The following is a 26,668-nucleotide window of genomic DNA, read 5'->3' as shown; positions in this document are numbered from 1 at the left end:
ACTATACGATTCCAGTTAATGTCACTAATCGACTAGTAAGAGTGTTTTACCATTCCCAAACTCTCTTCTTTTTATTAGAATACTTGATTATGTTACCATTCCCATGAGTGGGCTAAAAACATTATTTCTACCAATATATAATAGTAGAATAGAGATCCTAATAAATATCGACGTACGTTTCTAATTAAGACGCTATGAAAGATCTTCACTTGTTTTAAGCTAACGAATTCACACTTAGGCAGAGGAAGATAATCGCATCGATAAGGCACGAGCGGGTTTTATAAAGAAATATAGCACTACTGATAACGTATAATTTACATGCCTTAGTGTAGATGTACTTATTCAAATGTAAGGTAAGATTTGATTGCCTTTTTGTTAATTTTAAGAAGGCGTTCGACAAATTTAATCATGGACAATTGTTGGCATCACTTATCCGTAAAGGTCTCCAAGGTAAAATGATAAGAATTCTTAGAAAATTGTATGCATCCTTAGAACTACCACTTGCCATAAAGAGTATTTTTAACTGCACTCTTGGGACAAGACAGGGTTGCGCGCTTAATCCAATTTTATTTAGTGTGTATATAAATGATCTGATCTCAGAGTTAAGAAGCAAATTTAGCAAAGGCATACTTATTACTCCAGACATTGCTTTAATGTACCCAGATGATATGGCAAACTGTTCTGATACAGTTAGATTACTGCAACAGCAGATACTTTAGAAAGCTTTTGTGATAGAACTGGTATGGAGGTAAAACTCAACAAGTCAAAAGTATTGATATTTAGGAATGGGAGAAATGTGAAAACAGTAGACACATGGAATTTTAATGAAGAACGAATAGAAGTAGTGCTTCATTTTAAATATATGCAATTATTTTTTTACACCTAAGTTGAAATGGTCTATGGCAAAACAAATATTAACTGTAAAAGCCAAAATATTTGTGACACGATTATTTTATTTTCAAACGCGGTTCGGGCAATTTCATGTCAGAGATTGTTTAAAATATATGACTCAGTGAGTAAACATATATTATGTTATAGCGCTGAAATATGGGAATTTGAATACTCGAAAGAGATTGAGGAAGTGATGTTTCAATTTTGTAAAAGATATATATGTTTCAAATACTTCAAACAACTGGATGTCTATAAGGCAGGGGTGTCCGAACTTTTTGCAAAGAGGGCCAGATTTGATAAAGTGAAGATGCCCGGGGGCCAATAGTTCCTTCTGATGTTTTTTTTAAAACCGCAAAAGTTACATGCAAATATACACGGTTATAGAACAATAAATAAATAAAAAACAAATAAACAATAAATAAATAAAATAACTTTTATTGTCACAATCATCTTTATTTTTCAAACGGCAATGTAACTAAATATAAGCCACTCAGGCAGACATGAACAACTCTAAAAACACAATTCTGCCTTGCATTCCTATCTGGAGAGTCAGATAACATTGAACTGTATGTAATACCTTAAATTTCCATGAGTTAGAAAAATATCTTTGCCTCATGGTCATTTTAAACAGGAGTTATAACTAATGCAAAGTTTTCTGTTATCATTAAAGTTTAAAACAGTGAATTTTGCTTTTGTCTTTTAAAAGATCTTTCAGAAATCGCTGTTGTGATGCCAGAGCAGCTTGGAGCTGCTTCACTTTTTCAGCGCGGTCACTCCCTCTTAGCTTGTCGAATGTGTTACATGTTTAGTCTGGTAGTGTCTCTTTACGTTGAAATTCTTAAACAAGGCAACCGTCTCGTTACAAATAAGACAAACACAATTTGCCTCGATTTTCAGTGAAAAAGTACTGTAATTCCCATCTCTCCTGAAAGCGGCGGCCCTCATTGTCAACTTTCCTCTTTTTCTTTTCAGTCGCCATGGCAGAAATGAGCGGAGAAGGGTTCGCGTGCTAGCGGGCCATAAATAATACATAATATGACCGAAGCTGCGGGCCATATGAAATCTTACCGCGGGCCGTGATTGGCTCGCGGGCCGGACTTTGGACACCCCTGCTATAAGGGGTATGTTCCCTCTCTTTACCTCATATATGGTAAGATGTATAAAATATTGGATTAAAATGATGCGTTTATCGAATGACAGATATCCATATAAATATTATATTATGTTGAAAATGTTAGACGAAGTTGGTAGAGTCACATGGGCTACGAAGAATAAAGATATGCTATATCAATATGACTTTGTATGTGTGTGGATAACACATGATGTAGGCGATGAAAGAGCGTTTATTTCGTAGTTCACACATAGTATTAGAGACACGGCATTTCAAAGTTGGTCAGAGCATATTGCTAATTCCTCAAAATGGTACTAATATAGTCAGTACAAATCCCTACTACGTGAGAAATACCTCTCATGCAATATACCTTATAATTTAAGAAAACATTTATTGCAACTAAGGTGTTCAAGCCATAAACTAGTGATTGAAACAGGACTGGGAAAGACTGATAGAGCATTCAGATTTTGTGAACTGTGCAGGAAGAAGAAATATTTATATAATAGAGGGTGAATTTCATTTTGCTTGCGTTTGCCCAGAATATGATATTATTAGAAGACAATATTAAAAAAACTGTAAATTATGTACATCAAAGCGTTGAAAAATCTGTTTCGCTTACGGCCAGCAGTGATGTAGTGACGCTGTATAATTTATCAAAGTACTTGTACAGATCACTTGCTAGTAGAGAGGCTCTTTTATTTCCATCTGAATAAAATCATGTAAAATGTTACTATTTTGAAAGAAGTGTAAAAGTAAATCAAGAATTTATACCATACCTATATTAAAGAAAATGTGGTGTTCCAATTGTCTATATCATAAAAGAATTTTGTATTATGGGCCGGAGTACTATATTATTAAAATAAAGTGATTTTGATACATCAAAAGACTTGACACATCGCCACATTCCAGACTATTGGCACATTGGCACATTCTAGACTACAAGAACATCACATGAAATTCACAGACCCGAAGCACTGAAAAATCTGCTCGATCTGCCAAGGTGTAGATAGGATTAACATATCGGAACCTTGGCTAGCAAAAATGAATACTAAGAGATGTATACAATCACTTAGTTCAATGATTAAGTATCAACCATAAAAACATCAAATTGAAATAGTCAGTGAAATGTGAATATATGTTATAGTGACCCACTACAGGAATGTGTAGATGCATGTTGTCGTCAAGCTAAATGCAAAAACTTAATTACAGTAAAATGTTCAATTAGGGTCTTAATGATATTCCTTACTCTAAGGATGAGGTACTAATAGGGATCTGCGCAATCACCTAGTCTGATGGTTTCGGCATGAATAGTGCCTTTCTAGTAATATGCCCAATACAGTTATTAACCTAAGCCGCTAAAACGAATATGATATAAACATTCGATCACAAAGACATTTTTCTGTACAATGGGTGTGTTACTAATAAAGATACTTATACTTCCTTACTTCATAACTTTAGCATGAACAAAACCTGAGCAATAAACTGAAGCTAATTTTAACTTAATTCCATGAAGCGTGATATAGATCAAAGTCACCAATCTCTCTCTCTCTCTCTCTCTCTCTCTCTCTCCTCACCAAGTTTCATTGATTTCGGTGTAACACTCTACACACACAGGGTGCAGAAAACCTACCTAGCTGGTCTTGAACTACAGGCATTGTGTGTGTGTGTGATTAGATTTTTTTTGTCTTCCTCCACCCCAGGTTCTTCCTCCGCTAAATATACTGGCCGACATGTCTAACCTATCACATGCTTTAAAAATGGTGTCAGACCCCACAAACGTAAACCAACATAAAAGTGCACCTAAAATGAGTTAAACCTGATGATTAAAACCAAATCACTCAACCGTGTAATATGTCACAATTAGGGTGTAGCACTCCACATGACGCATCTAAACACTAAAGTGGTTCTATGTGATAAAACGAATGTAAACCTTGACCAGAGTGTTGACAAAAGAATGGGGCTGACAAATCAATCCATTTGTAACCAGGATAAAACTTGTAACACAAGTCACGATGTGGGAATATTCATAAACATGTTGATGTGTCAATATTCATAAACATTTTCAATCTCATTCTTACGAGGTTAGACTGGCTTTATGTGGTTGACGCGAGCTACTTTGTGCTGTGAACTATTTTTAAATACCTGTAGCAGTATATGCCAAAAGCGATTATTTAAAGGTTAATTTGCGAGTCATTACCCTGTATTATTATTATCATAAATAATAATATAATTTATATGCGGTTTTCTTTTTTCAAACGTTCTCAAAACATGGTAAAGACTTTCAAATCTATTTAAAATACCTGTAAAGTGTTTTGGACCTTGTCAATTTTTTTTAAATTTTAAGCATTAAAAACAAACAAACAATATATCGGTTGTTCGTCGCTTGTATATGTGATTTAGAATTGTAACGTAGCTTTAAAAAAAAATCAGTCATATCGCCACGATGTCTGCATTGTGACTGTTTACTGTGATGTCTAGCTCTGGGGCATCTATTACTAATATTAGTACCCTTACTCCTACCTCGTGGACAGGGCACTAACATGAGCATATACGTGTCAATGGAGCAAGCTGGGTGTGATTCACACCCGGCGCTCTTTTAGCCTAATATCAACAATTTGAACATATTCCTTGCATTTAATCCAATACATTTTTTATCCGACATTTTCGTTTAGATCGTCCGCCATATTAGTTCAAATAATGATTACTTCCGTTTTCAGCCTCGTTTGTTTGTGTGCCATATAAGGACATTGAGGCCTTATTTGGAAACATAAACAAATCGTTTTAAAAATTTGGCACGGTTTGAGTCAGAAATTCTGCGCATTGAATGTAAATATCGGCAACTTGGAAATTCCACCAAAAAGCCATTATTCGCCACTTGATTGATAATAACAATGCGTAGAATATCCAAATATAGTCTGGCAAGCCTTACGTAGAAAAGGGGTCACGGCGAGAGTCTCGCGTTATCTGTCATGGCAGACATGGTGAGGTTAGTGTAACCATGCCAATTTATTTTATCGTGTAAGGGCTTAATAAATTCAAAATAAGCCAAACTTCATGATTATACTTATGTAGTAGATTTCTACAGTTTGTTTTTGTGACTTTGTGACTTTCTCATATACCCATGTTAGCCGATCACGAAACTCCAACCCACGCGGACAGATGTGAGTTAACAGTGATTTGTAAGGCGAGCGCCTTAGACCACTCTGCCACTCGGTTTTACCAGTGAGCCATGATATAGGTACTCCGGCCAGTTAAAACAAAAAAAAAATGTAATACTTAGTTCATGGATAAATGGCATGCAGGTCAGGGAACCATCCCGGATGCTACCTCACAAATATAAAGAATACACAATCACCTATTTGCAGTTTGCAAGCAACGTAATGCCCACAATAACAAATATCAGGGCCGTATCAGGTCAAATGTTGGGGGGAACGGAATGTCTAAAATTTCAAAAGGGACACAAAAGAAAAATGTGTATATTTACTCAAAGTGTGCATAATACCCAATAAACGCGCACAAGAAAAAAGAAAGCAATGGTCAATTTTTAACTGACAAGTTAATCTAGGTTTATGTGTGTACGTAGTTTTAGCCTGGGGTTGTGTTTCAGGAAACATCGACCCGCCCCCTTCCCCATTACAATCTAGTGCGGAGATTGAAAGCGTAGGAGAGGAATATCATCATTAATAAGAGCAGTACTAGCAAAAATAACAATTACAATACATAACAGAAATATCAATAACAACAAGAACAATCAGACAACAATGTGTGTTGTTGTTGATGCTGCTCTATGCTAGAACACCATCGGCACTATTATCATTGTAACGATCATCGCAAACATCACTGTGACAGGCGAGGGGGGAGTAACGGGATCTGTAGGATAAAAGACATAATACATTACGATTTGTGTATGTATAGTAACATTTATTTGGAACGTAACACCTCTTCAAAGTCAAAACAGTTATGTTACTAGCGTACTAACTTTGCAGGTTCCACTTTGTATTTAGTTTGTTCTTGATGCAGTTATTGTACGCGATATAATTCTCTGGTTTTAAACTGGCTGACAACCAGCACTGACAAGTTTGCACAATTAGTGTTAGATTTAAATCTACGTTGTTTTGCATATACAAAATTACAATTTAACATAGAATTCTATTTGTTTTGTATACTGCTCCAAAACTTAAAGGTCACCGGCCATACTCCAACATTTTCATATTTATGTCAGATTTGCATTACATGATTAAAAATATTTATACTCGCACACACACAAAAAAATTTATCAAGTGTAAAGAAGAAATAATAATTTAATTACTCGAAATAGAAGTGTACAACGCTGTTACTTCCCCTTTGTTACGATTTCCCACCTATTAAGGACGCAACCGGAAATGACGTACATTTATCCCTACAAGACGAAGTACATGCTTCTTGTTGTCGAAAAATAAAACACTATAAACCATAGAAAAGGAATATTTTAGACGTAACTAATGAAAACTAATTTACTGTTCAGCCTTATATTGGTATGCATGCACGACGTACTAGATTGTGTCGCTTTCAAAACTGTTCCATTGTTTCAATTTATTTTGAAAATTCCCGTTAATACAGGAATGCTGGCTTCCCTGTGTCGGCAGACTTTATAAAAATAAAAAATAAAAAGATGAAGGAAATCGGCATACTTAAAGAATCCAATGGATCCAAACTTGACTTCCTTTTATCGGCCGACTTCAGAAGAAAAAATCGGCACACTAAAAAGATACCAAAGTCAAGTTTCCGGAATTGGTTTGCATTGTAATAAAATAACCTATGCATTTGATATCTTGTCGGTAAGTTTAAAAAATGAGGTTAGTGATCCATGCCATTTGTGTTTATCACCCAGGCTTCTATTTGTTTGACATGTGTAATCATAATTGATGTTTGCAGGGCAAATACTATACACAATAATAACTTGCTTTAATAATACTTTTTTAACCCATGCTAGCAAAAATATTATCATTTGCACTCACATTGAATGTATTTTAAAATAGTGATTTTTTTTATGTTTGCGAGATACCAACTTATAGTTAACCTGGATACAATACAGTCTGGGTCAGTTTGCAATAAGAAACGTATCGTGCATAAATGGCAGGTGCCTCCAAGCAATCGGGAGATACTTTCGTCTCATTTGCGATTTTGTTATTTGACATAAGCGATACGCACACACTAAGGATGCATACGCAAGCCGGCATCCGCTACATATACGGAGTTGGTGGATATATATTTTAAAAAATTATTTTCGCATGATGAAAAAAGAAGGAATATATGATAACAATGCAAGGTTAATTTCTTTCATTTTATTTTCAAACAAGTGTATGTTTATCAGTTTATTTGGCGGGGGGCACAAAATAAACACAAAATTATTTCCTTTCTAATTTGTATGGAATAATGGAGCAAATATGATTGACGATATTGACAAGCTTTCAATTTACGCGCGCAAACACTAAGGAAACTTGAAAAATAAAAACAAACAATAAAATTAACTCGCAAGTGCTTCATATTGCAGCAACTAAATGCTGACAAAATGCTCAACATTATTCTCTCTCTCTCATGTGTGATCTAGTATGTATTGTATGCAGCTGTGTTACAACGTGAAGCCTAAAATTAAGTATATTTGTTATAATATCTCATGTACACTACCCTTAGCAAAATGTATACGTATTATGTAGAATATTATCTGTTACGTATTTTTGTTTTATAAATGATTATTGATAATTTGACCGGAAGACTTAAACTGAGAATGTCGTTGTGCAGATGCATTTGTTTGTTAGCATAAAAAATGTATATAAATATTTTAATTAGAACAAGCAAGATGTGTCAGTTTGTGTTTTCTCTCATAAATATGTACGTTACGAAGTACGATTATTTTCTTTCAAAGAATATCAAAATAGTTTGTTTAAATTTAGTTTTTTTCTCCTAAAACCTATCTTACATAGCATCTACTGTTTTGTTGAAGAAAAAGAACCTACAAACTATTGTTAAGTTTGGCCGAACTGTATTTCGAGTTGGGCCTAATTGTCTTTGGGCCAAATTCACTATAATCCGGCATAAATAATACAACTTTCCCATTCCTCCCCAATTCGATCCCACAGATTAAATCCACTTTTTCTGGTAAACATAGTTTTTCGGAAAAAGAAAGAACACTTTTTCCCATCATCACTCTTTTGGTTACATCTCTATGCAACACAGTGCGCCAAATATGCTGTACAAAAGCACGATCGTACGCTATATCACATAGACATTTACGTGGAGAAATTAAGCACTTGAATGGCTAGGTTGAATAGAAGTGACAAATGTACGTCATATCCGGTTTTGGCACGCGGAAACTACCGATTGTTTACGGAGATTGCCGAATAATTTTTTCATTTTATAAAGCGGAGTTTTAAGTCTAATTAAACATTTTTATGGTGTGCATACATAACCAATGCGTTTTGTTTATAACTATAATAATATCACACGTTTGTACAATATAGGTGGCCGGTGACCTTTAAATATTAGCACGTAAGATATGGGTTGCATACACTAGTGCAACTGTTTTGAATCCCCGTAAACATTTGTCCACAACAAGTTAACAGATTTTACAGTTTCAGACGTTGTCTTAGCCATTCAGGATTAATCTACAGAAGGAGCATTTGTTGCTGTCAGAAATACCAGTCTTTGCTAGGACGTGATTAGTAGACAACATTCCGTGCAATCGTCTGTAATATATTTAAAACCCTTTTTCACAAAACCGACCCAAGCTTTACAATCATCATGCAGACAAGGATTAGGTCTGTAAAAGTTCGTTTAAATATAATCCGTTCCAAAATATAAAATTACTGCATCAGGCCATTGAGAAATTAACAAGTTAGTAACAAACCTGGATTACTTTTCTTTCTCTCTCTCCATATATATATATATATATATATATATATATATATATATATATATATATATATATATATATATATAATTATTATTATTATTATTAGGTTCAGTCGGCAATTTACACAAATTCCCTGCCCCCCCCCAAAAAAAAACCAACTAATTTTAACACAATACATAATCCACCAAGGATTTTAGATTAAGAAATATCACTAAAGAACGATGAATTCTGGTAAATATAATTGAAATCTGTTTTCTTGATCTGCATCGCTTAAAATGTATGACGTAGCAGCCATTTTGAAACGTTATTCCACTCATTTATGGGGTGTTCTTGTAGGTTTAACACCATTTTTTTCAGCACATGATAGGCTATACATGTCGGTCGGTTTAACTGGTGGAGAGTCCCAGAAAAACCCGGGAATAACCACCGACCAACGAGAAGCTTCTGACAAGCTTTGTCACATACCCACACTTGCCAAGGCGGAGACTCGAACCCACGCGGACATATGTGAAATGGCAGTAATCGGTAAAGACGACCGCTTTAGACCATTCAGCCACCATGACTCAGGTTTATGGGGTTATAAAGGTTGAAAAAAGTACGCTACTGATACGTACTGCAACACCATGTACTTCATGAAATTAGTTTTGTGTCGTAATACTAGAGATGACTAGTATGTAGATGCTAGAATTTAAAAAGCATTACTTTGACCAAAAAAGGTCTCTATAAGACGAGTAAACCGGGTTACTCAGGGGCCAGTTTCGAGGTTTCAAGGTGTATGTAACCTTCCACACCCGTTGGGGTAAGGTGGTGGCGAGGTCAGTAATGAAAACCCCAACATGTTTTCATTCTCCTTCTTAAAACGATGTAATTCATTTATGTAATACTATTATAATAAATACATTCGTATAGGTAATACTATAAAACAAACAATAACACTGTTAGGCAGTACTGTGTGATCGACTGCTAACGTCAGATTTTATAACAAGTGTCATGGCAAATGATTACACTTGAACACGTTCACATGTAACACTGTCTGTAGATACCAAAACTTACCTACTAGTATAGAAGAAAATCTTTCAGCTATCAATTGCCCTGGGTGAAAAATAGTAAATGTATCCAGAAGGAATGAAATCTTGTCATGATAACGAGAAACACAATGCTCGTGTACGACAAAAACATGTATACTTATGTTGGGTGTCTGTGTCGCTGTAAAGAGCTGTCATTCATATAAACTATTTTCGTCACATGTACATTCATATGTGATTACAAATTAGCGAAGTATTCACACTTCCGGGTTTTGCCTTCTGGTGCGTACATGTTAGAAAAGTATAGCCGCTGACGTAGGTAAACCACTAACTTATACAGGGTCCATCAAAAGTCAATAAAACGAACGGTTAGAGAACACACTTATCGCCTACTATATTTTTAATTCAAGATGGCGCAAACGTAAGCTCCAAGCTGTACAAAAATAGACTTGTACCCCCAGTAAGGTATTGAAGCGTGAGGTTATTTACTGAAACTTTCGCAAGAGAGGAACATCGTTAAAGCTCGTGAAATACGTTCCTTAAGCAAAATACGTTCCTTGTATAAACATCTTCAGGCCAAGACAGCCTTAAGGAAAGAAAGAGTTAAAATCTCGCGAGCACTTGAGCCAAATACTATTATCTCCAATTAGCCAATAGCGCAATACATACATACAAATATACATATACACGTACATACATACCATACATACATACATACATACATACACACACATACATACATACATGTGCAGATGGATAGGCAAATAGACTGGTACATATATTTTTGCATAAATACACGGACTAAAGGACAGACAAAATCATGATTTACACGAGGGTCTTATATCCCATAACTAACATTCATCGGTCTGAACGGCAAATATAGTAATAAACCAGGCACCTTAGGTTTGAAATTGCAAATGCAAAGAATATTTACAGCTATTGGAGGAAATGTGTGTGTGTGTGTGTGTGTGTGTGTGTGTGTGTGTGATTTCAGCTGTACTATAATGTGTACTGCATCTTAAATGTAAATATAATCCTTTTTTTTGGGGGGGGCACCAGATAGATGCCCCACCCCCCACCTAGCCAAAGAATAAAAGTGTTTTTATGTTTCACTGAGTCCCCCAGATATGTTGTTTTGTTTTTTAATTTAAACAGAATTTCGATCAAAAATTTTTAATGAATTTTTGACGGGGTATTGATTTCCTAGTGTATTCTATAGGATTGTTCTTCCGAGTCGGTTTCGATCACCTGACTCGGAGTCCCTCTCCTAGTATCTTTGTTACCTTGGCTAAAGGTCGCCTACGTCCCGTGTTTGCTATGTGTGAATGTGCTACATGTTTGTTCGTGCTATAGTTGTGTTCGTGTTGGCACAGCCGTCTATATCGAATTCTTCCCCAGTTGTCCTGCGATCGTTATAACATGGATCTTCTAGATTTTGTACATATTTATATTTCCAAGTTTTTAGAATAAGACTTTTGAATTTTGGGCGACGTAACGGTGTAATAATATTTTTAGGGAAAAAAAATAACTATTGTTTTAGTGTGTGCAATGTGTGTGTCGTTCTTCGCAAATCTATATTCTGCTGAGGTCAGCTGTATTCGAGAGAGCTCCATATTTACTTTATTTATTTATTTTTTTACTTCACTTTCTCGAACTTGGCTACCTTTATTTATTTATTATGTTCCGAAGAGGGTTGCCAAAATTTTATTTCCTATACAGTTGAGTGACAGTATAGGTGTTGGTTTCTATTGTGTTGTATGTCTACTTTTCCGGGCCATGTCGCATGTCTGTTTCTTCCTTGCTAGCTCCATGTGAGTGTAGGTCTCTGTCCGTGTTTCGTTCCTATAATTCTCAAAGATAAAAGAAAGGTATTAGTATTCAATATACATTTGCTTAAGTATAAATGGAGAGGTATACGTTCTACTATTATTTAACAAGAGTAGGCAGGAGTAATGTCCCATTGGGATAACTACCATCATTACATATGCCTCTCACTCTAGTTTATTTTCCTATGACTATTATTTGGCCACAGGCCATCATTGTTGTAACGATATAGTCAGTAATTTTATATAGCGTATTTTTAGTAAAATTCCCATCAAGATATAAAATGCTTTGTTGTTTATATTTATCTGTTTTGTTTATTTCAGCTATTACCTTTTCCCTATTATTTTTTTTTTTTTTTCACATTGTATTATCACATGGAATTTAGAAAACGGGCATCTTTTACACAGTGGACATTTTGGCGGTACTCTGACCATGCGCCGTCTCACTGCAGCCTCTCCTGTCAACCATGCATTGTGCATGTATTTAAAGCACAGGCTTTGAATTTTAAGGGAGCCTAGTTTCATCCAGTGCCCCATGCTCTGTCCCAGTTAACGTATAAATTTTCTTTTTCTGCCGTGCTTTTAATATTTTTTGTTACGTCCTCCCTTATCTAGTTATATGTTAAGGTTTCTTCTTTATTCCATAGTTCTTTTTTATCTCTATATTTTATTAGTAAATCTTTTATGTTTTTGAATTTTCTTGGAATTTCTAATTGTTTTATTAATTTATTATTTTTGTAAATATCGTCCCTATTTCTTATGCAGAATCCATAACGGTATATGTAAATACCTTCCCATGGACTCATTGGTTCTACTCTTAGCCTCTTAAATCTATTTAAAATATTGCCGGCTTTAAGTAGTATATGGCTGGGGAGTCCTACCCCTCCCCTTTCTTTAGCTTTATATAGTTTCTTTATTAATGTAATGAAGTTTAAAATCCCAAATGTAGTCTATTATAATATTATCTATTGTGCTTAATGCTTTGTTACTAATATCTATAGATTTTAAATATAATTAATATGGGCGTACATGTATGTTTTCGCTACTTGTACTCTCTCCATTAGGCAAAGTGGCGTTAGTGCCCAGATTTTCACATTCTGTTCGATTGCTTCTCTTATTTGTCTGCAGTTTTCCTTCTCTTCATTTTCTCCAAAATTGACTCCCAAAACTTTGACCCTTTTCTTGATTAAATGTGGGGTTAAACCTGGGTGGTTACCTCTCCAGTTTCCTATTTTGAGTATTTCCGTTTTGTCGTGATTAATCTGTGATCCTGATGCTTTGCTAATTTGTCAAATTCTTGGATCAGGTGTTTAAAGGAGTTATGATCCTTTATAAAGTTTGTATAATCGTCGGCGTGTTGTAACATTTTCACTTCTTTTATATTGGGTATTTTAATACCTTCATTATCTTTATTTAGTTTAATGCTCATGCTTAGTATTTCAATCGCTATTACATATAATAGCATAGATAGTGGGCAGCCTTGCCTCACCGATCTTTTAATATCAAATTTACCCGTCTTTGCTCCATTCACCTGCACTCTTGAAGTTATTTTTTTGTACAGGATTTTGGTCCATATTTGAAATCTGTTTCAAAAGCCAAATTTCTCTAAGACTTTTTGTATATAGTTGTGTTCTGATCTATCAAAGGCTTTTTCTTGGTCAAAAAGTAACATAGCAGCTTTTTGTCCACTATCATTTATATGTTCAATAATTTTTTTTATACTTAATATATTATTTTGTATGTCTCTGCCTTTGGTACCACATGTTTGATTTATATTTATTATTTTTCCCATTTCCTTTTTTATCCTATTCGCTAAAATTTTGCTTAGTATTTTATAGTCCGTATTTAGGAGGGAGATGAGCCTCCAATTTTTAAGAGCTTCCCTATCCCCCTTCCCTTTATACAGTAGTGTTATTATCCCTTCCCTCATACTCTCTGTCATAACATCATTTCTAAGTAAAATGTTATTATACAACCATTCTAAGATGAGCGACAACTCACCACAGAATTTCGCATAGAAGTCCGTGGTGAGTCCATCTCCACCTGGGGATTTTCCTTTGGTGAGGCTTCGAATACTTTCCACTATTTCTTTTTGCGAGGTGAACTCATCACATAAGTCTGTATGTGTTGATGATATCCTCTCGCACTGAATATTTTTTAGATAGTCATCAATTTTGTAGTCTTCAATTTTTTTAGATGTATACATTTGGGTGTAATATTTCTCAATGTATTTGAGTATTTTATTTTTATCAGTCATTTTTTTCCCCATTAATTTTCAAGGTCTCCATAATTTTTTCTCTCCCCCCCCCTCCTAATTTCTTCTCGCTTATACAGCCCTTCCGCTTTTCTGTATATATGTGTGAATTTTCCCGCTCTCATTTCTTTATCCCTGATGTTTTCTTCTATTATTTTGTTTAGTCTATCGTTTAGGTTTTTTTTCCATATCTGCTGTGTTTTCCCTCTTTAACTGCCGTTCAATTTCTTCTTTCTCCATTTTAAGTTTTTTGCTTCTGATATTTGAAGTTTCAATAGTTATACTTTTTATTTTTAATTTAAATTTATCCCATTCTCTAATAATATCCATGTTTCCTCTTTCAATAAACCTTTTTAATTCATTTTTAATTTCGTTTATAAAATTGGGATCCTCCAATAACTTATTGTTAAATTTCCAGCCCCCTTTTCCCCAGTTATTTTTAGCTTTAAAATTTACTGTCCTGTATATAAGTTTGTGATCAGAGATCTTAAAATCATTAATTCCAGGCTCTTTGTGTATTTCTTCTTTAAAGTTTGTACACAAGAATTTATCTATTCTACTCCCTTTGTTTATTTTATATTCATATGTATATTGTTTCCTAAGTATATTTAACTGTCGGAATACATCTTTAAATGTATGCCTATTTATGAAATTTTCCATTTCTATCTTAAATCTTATATCATTGGTTGTTAGTTCCCTCTCCCTATCTATATTATCCCCTACCCAGTTATAATCCCCTCCTAATATTACGTCTTCCATTGTTTATCTTTCTAGATATTTTGATAGATTTCTAATAAATTCCTGTCTTGGATATTTGTTGGAAGGCATATAGAGGTTAATAAAATGTGTTTTCCCAATTTTGACATGTAGTAGTCTCCCTTTAAAATCTTTACCCTCTTCTATTCTCTCCCATTGAATTCCTGGTTTATTTTTAATTATTGTTGCCACACCCCCTTTCACATCATTCCCCTCAAAGTCATTTTTCAACAGAATTCCATTTAAGTGACTTTCACAAAACGATATCACATCATTTTTAAAACCATTATAGGTTTCTTGTAAAAAAAAAAGAATATCATAATTTAGGTCTTTATTGAATTTGGCAAGTTTTTCTATATTTATTCCATTTACATTTATTGAGTATACATGGAAGTTCATTCCTTCCATTTCTGGTTGCCTCCAGGTTGCCGCATTTATGGTTGCCACTTGATTTTATTTTGATTTTTATTCATAATAATTTTTAGATTTTTATTCAACGGGGTCACTGGTATCAGAGCCCCCCCCCCCCCCAGTCAAAAGGGTGGGTGGGGTTTCTTCTGTTGAATTTGTATTTCCTTTGCTTGCTTGTTCAGTCTTGTTCTCTGTCGTATTGTCTTCCATTTCTTTTCTTTGCGTTTCATCCGTCTCACTCTCGTATTCACGTCATGCTTCATAATCATCATCATTTCCAGTTTCTTTGTCATTTTCCTGTTCAAATCTAGTTTCATTTTATGTTTCTGTTTTCATTGTTACCATTGTTTCCTCTTCGATTGTTTCCTCCCTTTTCTTTTTGGTTATGGTTTCCTTCCTCTCTGACACATTTTTCCTTTCTTCTATTGTATAATCTTCATTTCTTCCTGTTTCGCCCTCCTGGGGTGATTCCGGTCCTGTGGCTGCTTTTCTTTTTATTCTCAACTTTGGTATGGGCGTGGATGTTAGGGGTTGAATTCCTATTAAGTCATTTGTTGTTTGGGGTTTTTGAAGGTCCCGATTTTGTTGGGGCTAAGTACTTTTTGCCACTCCGGTGTCGATTGTTCTTCTCCCCTTATTTCTGTCAAGTCCATATCTGCGAGTGAACTTGCCGTTACTTCCTTATTTTGCTCTTTTTCAGTTCTGACTTCTTTTATGAGAGTTTTAGTATCGGATCGGGTTCTTGCATGTTACGATTTAGTGGTGCAGCTGCCACCCTACCTGCGTACGTATCCCTGTTGGTTGTGCCTTGCGCTGTTTGTTCTACGCCCGGGCAATCACGTGGTTCGTGTCCCGTTTGAAAACATCTGGGGCATCTCCGATCTTGTTCTGCTCCTCTATACCAACTTCTGAGTTTGAACCCCATGACATAGAAAAAAAGGGGTATTTTCTTTGCATCTTCTTTTTGCACATAAATAATTCTGTTTCCGGATTTGATCGGCGCAAAACCCCAAATTGTTGCCATCTTGTGGGTTACGACCTTCGCTTCGAATTTCTTTTAAACTTTTAGAACAAGTTGATCTGTATCCACTTTGAATGGAAGTCCCACTATATGAATCTCTGTTAACTTTGGCTCGATATTCCTTGTAAAGGGTTCTGTCTCCTTTACCACTTCTCTCATCCCTTTTATTTCTATTTCCGTCATTTCTAATAACGGAGTTCGATCTTTTGTGTATATCACATATTTGTTCAGTCCTCCATTTTGAAGCGCATCTATCTTCCCGATATCCACTCCCATGACATGCAACGCCATCAGTATTTCCGCTTGTCTTGGTGCTTGTGCGGCTCCTTCAAAATCCAAAGTCTGACATCCTGGTGGATGGTGCACAAGTAGTCGTCTATCTTCTACACTAGTTCTGAATTAGTGGTTCAGTTTAGATCTTGTCATTACATTTCTTTCCTCCATGGTTTCCATTGTAGTAAGACAAAGGCTAAATCTCTTGATTAAAGTTCATATAACACAATTCCTTGAAAAAACAGGTACCACACCACTGTATAAAGATTCAATGTATATAAAGCTATTGTAATTTCAATACTAGGGCGGTCGTGTTATAGTAAGTCTCTTGAAATAGAGTAGCACTAATCCCCTTGGGTTGAGTACTTCTCAAACCTACCTTTGGCTGACCGTCCAACAAAGTTAATATGAACAAAATAAACACAAATGGCAAAACTAACAATACAATAGTGCAAAGTTTCCCAACTGGAAACGTGCACAACAAAACCACAGCTAATGAATTTACAGAAAAAATATATAATAATACAAAAAGAACACACTTGCCTTCTCACTAGACAGTTTGCTTTGCTCGCATCATTTCGATACGTGTCAGGATAGGTAATGTAGGTCAGAGCACACACAAAACATGTATGTTCTCCACGACGAGCTATTCATAACTGTAAATATAATCCGGGCCAGAAATGGATACCCCGTTGCTTGGGATGATATAACATGTGTTTAAATAAACCATGTATATTTCTAAACCGTCTAATACTTAGTCAAGCAATACTGATTATACACATATAAAGGACAGTGTAAGGACTGCTTTCACAATGTATTTGTAGTTTTCAAGTTAGGACTCTACCAATCACGTTTCGCATGATAGAGCAAGGCAGTTTTAATGAGAATGATGCTCAATCTTCTTTTTTTTTTTCCCCCTGAGAGAGAGAGAGAGATGTTGCATACGGTCAATATGTCTTCGATAAGAGACTCCATGGCCGGGACCAGGTTAATTCGGGGAGGAGGGGGGTAGATCCAAAATTTAGAGGGGCGCCTTGACTTTCCTCGAAAAGTCTTAGAAAACTTGGCCATCCGGTTTTACCTATGAGCCATAAATGTAATTTTGGTACTCCGATACTCCGATCAGGTAAAAAAAAAATTAAATAAAAAAAATTATATTACTTCCGTTTATGGGTAGATAACATGCGGGTAAGGGAGTCATCCCACATGCCAGTTCACAAATATAAAAGGGGGCCCCGAGTGGCCGAGTGGTCTAAAGCGCTCTCCGTTACGGATCACTGCCATCTCACCTCTGTCTGCATGGGTTCGAGTCTCGCATTCGGCCAATGTGGGTATGTGAGAACGCTTTCCAGTAGCTTCTCGAGGGTCGGTGGTTCTTTCCGGAAATATCCCGGGTTCTTCCTCCACCATTAATACTGGCCACCATGTATAGCCTATCGTGTGCTGAAAAATGGCGTTAAACCCAACAACAACAACAGCAACAAATATAAAGTATACACAATCACATATTTGTATTTTTTAAGCATCCTATTGCTCATTGTCACGTTTGCCTGCCCGCGATTACGTAAGTCAGGAACAAAGGAATGGGTTAGCGCTATGAATATGTCGACCCTGCACTGCCGTGGCGATTTCTGTTTGTACAAGAGCCGCTCCGTTAGGTGTCAAAACTTGCATGTAGACGTTAGAAGCTTTGTACTAGAACAAAGGACCCTTGTTACTGTTGTAAATCTCCCCGCGTTGACAGATGGCCTGAGGCTCGTCTGTTAATATAGACCGACTGGGGTAGAATTGATATCCAATCAGAACTGAGAAAGGGTGGGGCAATCAATTCGAACCAGGATTTAACAGTCATTTGTGCTGGGAACGAATTAATGAGTGGCCGAGTGGTCTAAAGCGCTCACCGTTCCAGATCACTGCCATCTCACCTCTGGCTGCGTGGGTTCGAGTCCAAGGCTCGGCTAGCGTGGGTACGTGGGAAAGCCTGCCAGTAGCTTCTCGTAGGTCGGTGGTTCTTCCCTGGATTTGCCAGGGTTCTTCCTCCACCAGTTATACTGGCCGCCATGTATAGCCTATCTTGTCACAGTTGTACTGAACGAAATGTGTATCACGTGACGATGGTGTAATGCTAAATTCCTTATCAAGGTTTCTATCAGCGTTCTTGATGAACAAGCATCTGTCGTATTTTTTATAGGCTGTGGCAAAAATATGGGGATACACTCCTGTTGTTTGGCTTTAACGAACCTTACGTCGGTAGACTTGAAGCTAATCACATTTTTGGCTTATATGTCGTAGTGAATAGAGAATAGATATACATATACATTCTCACCTCTATACCCTCAAACCCCACCCCACCCCCCACCTCCAGCAACCAGGAAGACCATTTAAAGCGGTTAAATATGTAGGATGTACTTTTCTTATGTTCTGAGTTAATTAATATAATCTTTTCATTCTTCGATATGACGACACAAACATATTATATCATATTGCAAAGTCTTATGTATGTATTGAATGTCTATAGGGACCTAAGATAATCTGAGCATTCTTCACAGAAACACGTATCTCCAGTATGTGTTATTACTTAATTACTAATGGTTGCATATTTTTAATTGAAACCTAATGAAAGTGCACTCCCAATTTCTGAAAATTTTCATTATGTTCTCATGCTTGTCTTTGTGTTGTCTTATCTTTCTAATTCTCCTGATCGGTAATTTAATATCCAGATCTTTATAGATCCGACAATTTAATGAATGTAAATCGAAATATCGGATTCGTCCTTACCTTTAATTAATTCACGAGGATCAACAGATGAATTAGGTCTTTTCGAAACACTCTACTGTACAAAACCCGTTATCTATTTTTAACGTTAAGTTTTATCAATCCAGGTAAGTTTATAAATGTACCTGCAATTGATTATTTTAACATGTTAAGTCCCAAGTACATTGATATGTTTTAACACGTCAAGTCTTGAGTACATTTCTATATATCAGTCATCCTGTATATTTGCCTATATTTTGTTTCACTTTGTAATATCGTTGATCGTGTACGCTACTTGCATGTAACTTCCTTGGTGTGCTTCATCACTGGCACAACTGTATCAGTATAAAAACGAAAGACCATTAGCATTAAACATGTAGTCAAAATCTTTCTTTTCAAATCTCGTCGCTGCAAATCCTACTTGTTATCATAACAAGTTTTTAAAACATACCGCCTTCTGTACATATGAGGCATTAACATTTTCAGTTTTCTAGCTCTCGTAGTGATCGGTTCTAATATTTTACTTTGTGCGCAATTACATATGTCAGCAGTATTAAATATGTCCGATGTGCCCCTAACACGATTACTTTGTCTTTTAACAATCTTTTTTTTTTCCTGTATACTTTCTCATATCTCTAGTTCAAGAAGTTTCATATATGCTTTCTTGCCATTGTTAGTAATGGGTTTCTTATGTATTTTCTCAAATAGCTGGAATCTCCTGATGTAAATTGATTCTGTGACAGACTTTGTGCCGAATGAATTTGTTCAATTTCCTCCTCGCACTGTTACAAATATTTCTTTGTACACTTTAAATATGTTGTAATCATCTGTATCTATCTCTACCACGTCACGCTCGCGGTCTTCCTCCAAACATTATCTTTAAATATTTTCACTTATTCTGTTTACAACACTTATCAATAGTGATAATGGAGATTTTCTTTCGACTCTGTCCCTCAGATGTAATGTAGTTGTTTTTTGTGGGGTTAACGCTATTTTTCAACACACGATAGGTTGCTTATACATTGCGGCCATTATAACTGGTGAAGGAAAAACCCGGGAAAGCCCCCGGTAAGAACCACCGAACAAGGAAAGCTTTCTCACATACACACAATACACTATTTAAGTACATAAAATACACAGACAATACACTTCAGGCCATAAATAGACTATTTAATTACCGACAATACAGTATTTAGGTAAAGAAAACTAGCATCAGGAAGTAGGTCATTTTATTTTCAATTTTGTTTTCGTCTGTCTTCGTTCGTACTCATCGGTCTTTCATTTTAAATTTGTCGAAAATCGAGTATAGATCAATCCAGAAATTAACATTTTTAAAAGGTAGTAATGACAATCCCTTAAAAATACCACTGAATAAAAAACCCGGCAAACGTTTTAATTGAAGTTGTAACGGCAAATTATATCAGACTTGTCCTCCCAATGGGAGATGTTGTTGGAGGGGCCTTAGATGAAAGACTCAGCGAAGCTAACAATGAAGCCATGGCAAAATCGAAATGAATGCGAATACAAACATACACACAGCTCCGGTGGCCTAATGGTTAGAGCGTCCGCTTCGGATGCGGTAGGTCGTGGGTTCGATCCCCGGTCGAGTCATACCAAAGACTTACAAAAATGTTACCAACAGCTGCCTCGCTTGGCGTTCAGCATTAAGAGGTTAATGTTAGGACTGGTCGGCCTGGTGTCAGGATAATGTGACTGGGTGGGACATCATTCTACATGTCTGCGGCATGATGCCCCAGTGCTAGACATCTCAATAAACTGTCACATTGCAGACATCGTAGCGATATGACTGACAAATTGTTAAAGCTACGTTAAAAATCCAGATCACGCAAGCACAAACATATACTTTCATCATGTATGTACTTTAGCACGCCTATGAAATGAAAAGTGACATACCAAGTATAACTTCCCAAATCTCTGAAGACTCATCAATCTTAAATTGCTCCTGGGGGGGGGGGGTCAATGTAATTTGTTCAGAGATTTTATATATATATATATATATATATATATATATATATATATATATATATATATATATATATATAACTGACCATTACAATTTACATTTTATCTAATAGAAATCATTAGACATATTATTAAATAGCTTAAAGTCGACAAAGGATATTATGATCTTTCAATTAAATTAGACCCGGCATTGTATGATCCTTCAATTAAACTAGGTCCGGCATTGTGTGATCCTTAAATTAAACTAGTCCAGGCATTGTGTGATCCTTCAATTAAACTAGTTCGGCATTGTATGAACCTTTAATTAAACTAGGCTCGGCATTGTTGCTAATATGTGTGTGTCTGTGCGTGCGTGCGTGTAGTATGCGCCATTTGTATATAGCTCTCCATATCAAGGATTTATTAGATTTTTCTTATTACTTGTCTGATTATGGAAAGAAGGTGTTGCGAAGATAGTCCTCAGTCATAATCTGATTATGGAAAGAAGGTGTTGCGAAGATAGTCCTCAGTCATAATAATTAGCTAGTTGCTACGTGAAAACGTCACAGAGTAAAGTGTTGATGAGATTTCATGATGGCGTTTTAATTTCTTAGTGAGTTCAGGCCAGAGCCGCGTCAGTGTCGACGTAGCCAAGTAGTCCCTATTAAAATGTAATTGTGTAGAGTGATTGTGTGTCTCCATGTGAGGTAGTTGTGATAAGGACTGATAAATTGTACAATGGAATAATTGAGAATGGACTGTTCCATTATCTGGAGACGCATTTTATTGTTGCTATGATGGCATAAAAGGTGTAGGGTTACAGGCAAACGAAGTTTAAAATCGTAATTTGACTGACCTAGCGTAGAGTAAAAAACATAGTTCCCTATATTTGGTGTTTGAGTTGTATAATTTCACAGCGTTACAGAAACGCAATAAGGAGAAACCATGCAGTTGTGAGGTTGTCATGCAATTGTGAAGTTGTGATGGAAATATTAAATTATGATATTTGTGGTCATGAATTGTGTAAGCATGAAATTTTATGTTGATCTATGAAGAACACATTAATTTGGGGCCAGAGGACAATTAATTAGATTTATGGGGATAGGTGCTTGTTAAATCGCTATACTGCAATTATTTCTAATGTCTGTGTCGGGAGAGGAAGTGATTCTTAATTAAGCTTTCGCTTACTTAACCGTTAGAAGACTAGAAATGGAAGGTTAACTTCGATTTTATATTGGAACTGTCAGGAGCTGGGATTTTCCAGAATCAGGTTTGGAAATCTATAAGTCCGACTGACCGCAATTTTGGCGCCTAGTTATAAAAGGCGATAAATATATTCAATCCTGATTGGTTGCGCTAAATAAGGGGCGTTGTTCCCACATGAAAATTCTTGGGGTTAAATTGCCATCATCGAAAAAATCTAGTCAGTCTGCAATTCTCCTTCAAGAATGAAAATATAGGAGACTCCGAGAGTAAATTTTGAAGGAAATTCTCTCGTAAAACATATGTGAAAAAAAAACTGGATGTCTGGAAAGTCAACGGACACAATTTGACGGTAGAAGCGAACAAAGCTTGAAAGCACAAGGTATCTGCGTCAATTTCATGTAGTTCGTTGATACCAACATAATGATTTGCTTGAATTTATTTGTTTATATTTGTTTTACGAGACTGTTCGTCTCATAAACTCTTAGTCAAGCTTGTTTCCATAACCCGATAGGGAGAGAGAGAAAGGAAGAAGAAGTTCAAGCTCTCTTGAAAGATGTGTCACTTTGACAACGAAGAGAGCGAGTCAAAGTAATACAGAAGGAAGCAAAGGGTTAAAAAAATAAGCAATCAAGGAAATGTACTCTCTTCTATACTTTCGTTCTAGCCATGATTATTAAAATGTATAGAATTCCAAACAATCACGTGTTTACTCATGTACATACTGAATTATTGGTAATGGAAGAAATGCTGAAATAGTAACAAAAGATAAAAATACTGATTTACAAATTACACTTCTCTTTGTTCCAAGAAAAAACAATAATAGAACAGCAGTATAATTGCATGATCTTTTGTGTTTTGCATGATAATGTTTTAGACGCCTTTAATGAAACCCTAAATAAGATTTTAGGCCACCCGTATATACTTGACAAAACGTGGACTAGAATGTGCTTCTGAAAAGTTTTGTTCGCTAGGCGACACGTTCGTAAGGTAGGACCAGCGGATTGTTTAATGTAACACTTGCCGATATTATCGATTTTCATTTCGTTTGTGACCTTTCATAGACTTTATTTTTTATTTATTATTCTGTAGATACAATCGACCTGAACCATTTCCGAATTAATTGTTTTCGCGATCAGTGTGTTTATGTTGTTGTTGTGGGGTTTAACGCCATTTTTCAGCACACGATAGGCTATATATGGCGGCCAGTATTAATGGTGGAGGAAGAACCCGGGAAAACCCCGGAAAGAAACACCGACCCACGAGAAGCTACTGGCAAGCTTTCTCACATACCCACATTGGCTGAATCTTAGACTCGAACCGACGCAGGCAGAGGTGAGATGGCAGTGATCCGTAACGAAGAGCGCTTTAGACCACTCGGCCACTCGGGACCCCTTGCGTTTATGTAGAGCCAATGCACATGGTCAGAGGGTCGATTAATAGTATGAACATTCATTCCCGAGGTCTTTCTTTGAGGAAACTGTCGTTTTTTAATTTTTTGAGTTGAAATCTTTAAGCTCGTAAAAGCAAATTTAATTTTTGTTTAAAGCACCCCCTCCCCCCGCTTTAAAAAAAAAAAATTAAGTAGTAGCTCTCTTTAAATCCGGGTACTGAAACTTTGTTAACTATGTGGGTGGATGACTTGAAATCAACTATCAACGCGATATGTGATCACTGTCTATTCATTACTAATCTTCCTGTTGAGGACCAACGCGTTTAAAGGTTGATTCAGTACGCAGACAGATATTGTACATTAGCAAATAGCAATGGTGTTTGATAGTCCCGTGACGTGAATACTGAATAAAGGTGGGAGAAATTGTTTTATAATTTAATGCTAATGATAATATATTCAGTCAATTGATGAAGCATTAAGTGTTGTTTCATCTCGGTTTCAACTTTCTTATCGGGAACTCGGAGAAGAACGGAATGACACTAATTTTTTTCCTTCGATTACAAAGCATTATTCGCGGATAAAGCTATGTTGTGCAGAGATTAATGGATTTTTAAAAAAAATATTGAATCAATTTGAATATTTTAAAAAAGGAAAAAAAGAAAGAGAAAACTCAGCTTAAAAACTTTCGTACGTGTTTCAAACACTTCTGCCAATCATGATGGAATATCTCAGCGACACAACCCACAATAACTGACTCAGCTGGGAACGGTACACGTCATTTCTTGTTCCCCAATGGTTCATCACTAAGCCACTGTCATCGTAGCACACGGGTCAATTTCATCACTTTGTACAATTTTTAGACAGATTGTAAATTAACAAAATAGAAATTGTAAGATCGTGTAAATGTTAATCTGTTTGTCTCTTAATGTACTATCAATATTATCAACAAGATAATTATGTCACTGGGTGGGGGACATTTAGGGTAAATGACTGTACAAGAATATACGTAAGGAGAATGAAAGAAAGTGGATGAAATCATGCGGAAATAGGTTACAAGGAACCACAATTGAACGAACTGCCGGCAAAAATGAGAACTTGGACGAATTCAATATGAAAAAAATAACCACAACAATAAACTAACTGCTGGCAAAAATGAATGAAAGTGGACAAAATTGGGCGAAAATAAATTAAAAAGAACCTAAAAATAAAACGAACCGCAACCGAAAAGGAACTTAAAGAAACTGAGAATGGGCTACAAAGGTCAAAAACGAATTCTGTACCACTGAAAAGAAGAATTTAATTGCTAAGAAACAATATTTTATGAATACTAACTATCAAAAAGTTAGTAAGCGGTATTGCGAAATATCACACTAAGCTAGAACACATGTACTTGCTCATAATCTGGAAGGTTCCTGTAGAAATCAATTTAAACGTTTATCTGGCCGCGTTTGTTCAGTTTGATATTTTTGCCGACAGTTTATATTCTTATTTTTGCCACTGAAAGTTTATTCTTCTTAGAATATTTGCAAGTTTAGTTTGCAGTAAGAAAAATATCGGCTTGTATAGTGTAATTGCATCTCTCTCTCTCTCTCTTTTACTCTTAGTCATGACTGAAACAGTGTGTGTGTGTGAATTGTATTTTTAACGTAGCGTTAACAATTCTTAAGTCATATCGTTACGATGTCTGCAGTGTGGCAGTTTATAGTGATGCCTATCACTGGGGCATCATGTCGCAAACATGTAGCATGATGTCCCACCCAGTCACATTATCCTGACACCAGGCCGACCAGTCCTAACACTAAAATCTTAATGCTGATCGCCAAGCGAGGCAGCTGTTAGTATCATTTTTGCAAGTCTTTGGTATGACTCGGCTGGAGATCGAACCCACGACCTCCCACATCCGAGGCGGACGCTCTAATTGCAACAAAACAACCAACAAGAGTCAGCCGAAGGAGAGGAATCAATGTAACTTAAAAGAAACATGAACTCCGTGAACTGTAGCAAACTAGAAATACCACAAACTGCATGCGTGTTACAATTTTTTGAACGGATGCATTATCATTGAACATGCACGATATTGCATCCAGCCAGAATTGTTCAGAATTTTGAGGCCCCTTTAGGGGATTAAATCCTGGCCCTATGCACACACACACCCCCCCCCACGATTGGGCCTGCATCCAGTTAAGTATCCCGTTTATTTAATGTTGAAAAACGTCTATAAATTCTTAGCGAAAACTATCAAAGGGTTTATTTCTTTATTGATTTTTTTTATAAAGATTTTTATTTCAATTAATTTTACTGATGTTTGTTTTGGGGGTGGTTGGGTGGTAGTGGAACCGAGGATATTTAGTTCTTGGAATGTTGGACTGGTAATAATCTAAGGGCCGCAGCTTCGAGGACAGCCCAGTAGGTTGCCTTGGTGTGTCGTTGGGAACAGAAATTTGCTCCTGTCTCCTTGAAATGGTATAGCCAATAAGCCAATAATGTGTTAAAAGTGCCGATAAAACAACAACCAAAAAAAACCGAATAAAAAACAAGACTTTTGGTGAAAACCCCATGTTCACTGCAGGATTTGGCAGCAAATATTAATGTGGATTACTTGTCAAACACAAGACATATTGTCAAAATAGGAAACTCAGCCAGTTCCAGGGCAAATATTTGTAAGGGGGTAACCAGTAATAATTTTCGGATCCATATGTTTTGATATTTGTTATTAATAACATATCTTAGTCATAAATGACTGATATCTAAAATGATACATATGTTTCCAAGACATTAACAGTAACTGTATATGTGTGTATTCTGTATGTTGTATATAGTCTTGTCCCACTTCTTGTCTTTTGTATATAGAAAAATCTGTATGCAATATGTGTGTCCTGGCCAGCATATTTTAACACTG

The 26,668-nt window shown here is 36.0% G+C and overlaps 1 protein-coding gene across 5 annotated transcripts in view; it reads right to left on the bottom strand.

Annotated features, from left to right (window-relative positions):
• The window catches only part of LOC149774976 (UNC5C-like protein), a 40,099-nt gene extending 23,032 nt beyond the window's left edge, over nucleotides 1-17,067 (bottom strand). The window contains exons 1-2 of one of the 5 annotated variants that reach the window (XM_089944586.1): nucleotides 11,583-17,067; nucleotides 2,622-5,872 (exon numbers count right to left, since the gene is read on the bottom strand). The gene's annotated coding sequence lies outside the window, so the exon portion shown is untranslated. Of the gene's footprint in view, nucleotides 1-2,621; nucleotides 8,810-9,947; nucleotides 10,934-11,582 lie in introns of those variants that run through there. The other 4 variants (XM_089944588.1, XM_089944584.1, XM_089944587.1 and 1 more) reach the window with 4 other exon arrangements.
• Between the last annotated feature and the right edge of the window lie 9,601 nt (nucleotides 17,068-26,668).

The sequence above is a fragment of the Sinohyriopsis cumingii genome, unplaced genomic scaffold (genome assembly GCF_028554795.1).
Source record: "Sinohyriopsis cumingii isolate HCF-2022 unplaced genomic scaffold, ASM2855479v2 utg000059l, whole genome shotgun sequence".
NCBI classification, from domain to species: Eukaryota; Metazoa; Mollusca; class Bivalvia; order Unionida; family Unionidae; genus Sinohyriopsis; species Sinohyriopsis cumingii.
The sequence above is the reverse complement of the archived record's forward strand: the minus strand, read 5'-3'. Positions and strand labels throughout refer to the sequence as shown.